Below are 5,365 nucleotides of genomic sequence, written 5' to 3'. Positions count from 1 at the left end.
CCTAAACTCTGATAGGAAAGTGGAAGCAAAGTGCTTAGTAACAATCAGAAGAGATGACAGATTGCATTATTGCACAACAATAAGTCTTAAAGGTATTAGAGGTATCAGCTTACAGCCCTTTCTATACCATCATTACCTGCCACTGCCTGACTCTAATCACAGCAATAGAAACTGGGGTAGCTCCGTGGGTGTTTGTGACTTTCTCTGAATATTTATGAAGGTTATAAATGAAATCAGGATCTTGCTCTCTGTTCTTAGCCCATCTGTATAACCATGAAGGCCAAATGAAGCTTTTAGTCATTATACTTAATTGGATGAATGGCCTTCAAAGCTGTCAATAAGTGGTATGTTCACAGTAAGGTAATTAATAACGCTATTTCCTTTTGGAAGACATATCATTAGCCATTATTTCTCGAGATACAACACTGATGTCTTTATTCAAAGAGGTAATTGCAGGTTACCCACCAATTCCCCACCAGTGACATCATCTTTGCAAACTGAATCTCACAATCTGTCACTTTTGAATTCATAATTAGGATATTTTTCTAATGACAAGTGAATGTTATTGAAAGAAATACCTACTTTGTCTTTATAGGAACAAGCAAAGGCTTTTTTGAGGGCTTGTGAGCTGTTAGACCAAACATCTGGGACCTTGAGACTGGATGCATTGATGGATCCAGCAAAAGTCACAAAGGCAAACTGGCAGCTGTACCGCTACCAGTCGGTCACCAGCAATTGTGACTGCATACTTGAACAGACATTCTCTGCTGTAGAATTTATATGCTATACAGAAGCATTGTATAATAGCAGATAAAGACAGTCTGTTGGATTGTCCCCGTTGATTCTCCTAGAAAAAATGAACTATACAGTCCAAACTATTTTTTCAGCCTTTTTTAATTAGCGAATATGCTGTGTGGCATGGTTTACTTCTGACCCTATTCTGGAAGGTTAGAAACATAGAAGACAATGGGATACTTTAGTTGTTTAAGTTTGTTCATCTTATTTCAAAATACATGTGTACAAATAGCAAGGATCTTTCACCTGGAGGTGAACAGCTCTTTCTAGTACTGTAAAGCTATACAGATAAAACATGTTGCATTTATGTCACTGCAGAATCCTAAAATACATCCATTGGTTTCAGATGTCTCAGAGAGTTACTCTTCCTCTTGCATTGGCTGTTAGGCTGTTTTCAGTGTCTTGGGAGCTTCACAAAGGTATAAGCAACAGCATGCTTTGTGCACTGACTTTGATCTGCAGACTTCAAACAAATGTGCTATGCAAGCATTTGTCACAGACCCAACAGTCTAGCAGGAGCTGGAACCCTTTCTACAACCAAACCCTGCTATTTTGATTCTGTTTCTGTATCATCACCTTAGCAGGAGCAATTTAAATGGTTCCAGCCTTCAGCTGACCCTGTGTCAGTGCATGTTCAGGTGAATCAGGCTAGATTTTGGAGAGTTAACAGCATGGATAATCACCAAGCAGGGCGCACAACTGCAGTCAGGTCCCAGCCAAAAATAGCATTTGTATTCTTGACCCAGGATGGGGAGATTATTTTCTCTGTCAGAAGGCTGTAATGTAGTGGAAACTACAGTTTCTTTCTTAGTGGTTGAAGATTTTGGTGCTAAGCAGTTTCTTCTGGTAAAATATTTTAAGTAGTGACATAATTTCCTTTGAATAACTATCATTTTCAAGCCCAGTAAAAGTGAGAGCTTTATGGGCTGTATTAACTCAAACAGCCCTTTGGAGAACGTCTAACGTTTTATGAATACTTATTGTCTGCTTTTTCTCCCTGCTCTTAAATAATGAAATACCTAACACCTGCAGATGAGTAATGATGTCGAGGAAGAAGATCTAACACTTAGCTCTGCCTGGAATATCAGGCATCAGAATTTCTCATTTGTAAACAAGGCTTCTCATAGTGGTTGCAAATATCAGTCGTCATCTCCAAAGCTGCAGCAGGAAGAGTTCAGACCATCGGTGGGTGAGTGCACTGTGACTGATGGCATGCTGGAAGAATTTGCCTCAGTTTTCAGGCCTTGTGAACCATAGGGAGCACGGCTGCAAATGGCTCTTACAGAAGTACAATGTGAAAGAACTTAGAGGTCATATAAACTTCTCTCAAGGGAGCAAAGAGATGTGATGTTTCAAATTTAATACGATAAACATTGAGTTTGGTGCCTGGTCTCTTTTTTTTCCTTACCTGACTATATTTGCTACCTAACTTGCTGTGTGGAGCTTGCAATGGCACTTTGCCTCAGTGATCTCATCTCTCTTTAATCTTATTCTTTCCTTTTTTCTTTCCTTTTTTCTTTCCTTTCAAACATCCCCTGGTAGTATTTACCTATTCACAGATCTGGGGAGAACACTACTGCGCAGCTGCATTTAAATAGCAGAATTAGAAATAAAAGTTCTTGACTTACTAAGCAAAAGGAAGGTGGATTTTTCTCTGTCCTAATCCCCTGAATATATAACAAATTATAATACGGCCTTGTAGAACAATTAAGGCATAATTATTGAAAAGTGAAAGTCTGGCATGCTGATGTTGGTGGATGAAACACAAGGCCAGAGCATGCACCATACAGCAGCTGACTTTGCCAGCCCTTGCACGACTCTTTCATTTTCTGCTATGGGAACAGAGCACATCATAGGCAAAATGCAGGACCAGGGCTCTCAGTGCTGGACCATCTTTCCTGTTTTTGCCCAGCTGAATTAGCAGTTTAGCAACAGGTTGCCCTAGAGGAGGACTGGTGTTTGGGGCAGCTATTGAAGCTCTTCCCAACTCCTTCAGCAGAGGCTGTCACAGGACACTGGAGCATTGACCTGGTACTCTGTTGAGAGATTCTGCAGTGGTGCAATGAGCTATGGATAAAGGACCTCAAGGGCTGACTGAAAATCAAGGTACTGTAACATGATTCTATGTTTGTCTTAGATGCTCAGTCCCTTGGTTATACTACAGAGCCGCTTGCAAAGGTTTACAGCATGAGCAGTATCACAGTTGCAAAACGAAGTAGTTGTATAATGCATACGTAATTATACATTGCACAAATAATGTTAATGATGCTGCCAAATGCTAACTGCATTACTCACTAGAGGGCAGATTATAATCCACACTGGGTACTTTCCTGCTCACTGCCTGTGTCACAAGGAGACAACAGCTCTCAGTGTCTTGCAGGTGGGTGGGGGCACAGGGAGGGGATCTGAGGCCAGTGAGCCTGGTGGCAGTCTCATCCTCTTGCTGAAAGGAAGGGGAATCATCAACTTGCTCTGAGTAATAATCTGGTTGGTTGCTCTTTCTGGAATTGTACAACTGTTATTATTATTATTATTAATTTGTTTTGTAATTATGGCAAAATTGGAACATATAGAAAGCTGAAGTCCAGCTAAGGCATAACGAGAGCAATTGTGATGCTCACTCTTACAAGCAAAAATGTTTGCAGAATTAGGACACTTGTGATGATTTTATACACTCATTGGTATTTAATGTGCACTATATTTCCATTCTCCCCCTCTCACCCTCTTTTTTTTGTCTTTTTAGAGTTTATGTAAAAGTATATTTTACTATAAATGTTACTATACTTTTTTTCCCAGTACCAATCCATAGGAATCTATATTTTAAGCCTACTTGAAGTACAGACCCTACTTCCAAAATATCCAGTCAGCTTTGGTGTTAACATAAATTTCTGCCTATTTATGTCCAGAACCACCATGGGGGATCTGCTGCGTGCTATGTAACTTAAACAAACCAAAAGGGCTTGAATGAAGTTTTGAGATCAAGACAATTCTTGTCTTTTCTTCCTAAGTACAGCACACTGATAAAATCAGAAACGTTTCGATCCCTTGAATTTTTAAAATAGAGAGAGACTAAATATAGACATGGAGGCCTCTCGCTCAACCTGCTGACCCTGAACCAAGTGACTGTAGGTTGCACTGACAAGAGCCCCTTTGTCCTTTTCATTAATCAGACCCACTGAGCCAGGTAAATCTTTAAACAAGATGAATGGGCATCATTTTTAAAAAGTAAAATAATTCACTGGGCTTTGGGTGTGTTTCTCTTTAATTAGTTTGATGAGCACAAAGTCTGAGGCCTTGTCAAACACCCAATATTAACTTTTGATACTGACCCAGAAGTGGAGCATTGCAGAGGTAAGAGCATGGGCAGGTGGAAATAAGATGCTTTCTGTGAAAGCCTTTTGCCAGATGAGAGGAATCATTACCACGATGATACTTCTAATTATAACGTCATTAGGGCACTAAAGCAGGTTCCTATGGCACATGAAGTTTTTCAGCATCTTGATCCAAAATGGGTAAAATACAGGCATTAACCCTTTCACTGGAAGTAGAGCTGAATATGAAGGCAGGCTGAAAGAGCACAATTTATTTTAAAGTTAAGTCATAGTATTTTTGAGAGTTCTGGAAAATATAGCAGTAGTAAAGAATACTGAAGAGTAATTCACCTGATCCTTCTGCATTCTGGACAGAGGTCACAGATGGAGAACTGATGATATGTGTTTCTTAAGACACCAAAAAGGGGAAGACAGTGTACTTTGTTGTTGATCTAATTTTTGTCTGACTGGAAAACAGGAGGTGAAGTATCTGGCACAAAGTTGTTGCCCAAACCTTTAAAGAATAGCCAAGAGCAGATAACAAACAGGCCTGTAGACAATATTGCTCAAAGTCACGTTCAACTCCTTAAGCAGCTGTTTCAATCTATGAAGTGAAAAATTCTTCTATTTTTGTGTAATTTTTAAACTGTTGATGATACTATGACATATCCTCTATGTTTTTCTCTTTGTTTGGGCAGCCTGGATTTATACATTCAAATCTTGGCTCTAGAATGGTTCCAAAAGCACGATCATGCATGCAGATACCACCAAATATGTCAAAAATGCTATGCTATTAAATGGCATGGTAAAACCTTCTACTTAGTTCTACCATGCTTCTAGAATTTGTCTTGCAGGACTAAGTTGATCTTACCTATAACTGGCTTGGAAAGGAACAATATTTCCTGTTTTTGCACAGTGCTGACACTGCGTTTGTATTGCTCTGGACTGAGTTTAGCTCCTAGTTTGCTCTTTAGGAGTCAGACAGTTAAACCACAACCCAGTTCTGCAACTCTGGAACAAAATAACATCATCTTCAGTGTTTCAGGAGCAGAGGAACTGAACACTGAGAGTTGCACAGGTTCAGATGTCAGAATGCTAAATGGGCACAGCTCCCCCCAGGGTCCCCACCTAATAGAGTGTTCCCAGGCAGTGGCTACTCCAAGTTTAGGTGTGCATAGGAGATCCCAGATTAGAAGCCTACTGCCAGAGATACCCACAGGAAGGGGATTTTGAGTACTGCATTATGCTTGAGGCAGACA

Source organism: Coturnix japonica, chromosome 6 (genome assembly GCF_001577835.2).
Source record: "Coturnix japonica isolate 7356 chromosome 6, Coturnix japonica 2.1, whole genome shotgun sequence".
Taxonomy (NCBI): Eukaryota; Metazoa; Chordata; class Aves; order Galliformes; family Phasianidae; genus Coturnix; species Coturnix japonica.
The sequence above is the reverse complement of the archived record's forward strand: the minus strand, read 5'-3'. Positions refer to the sequence as shown.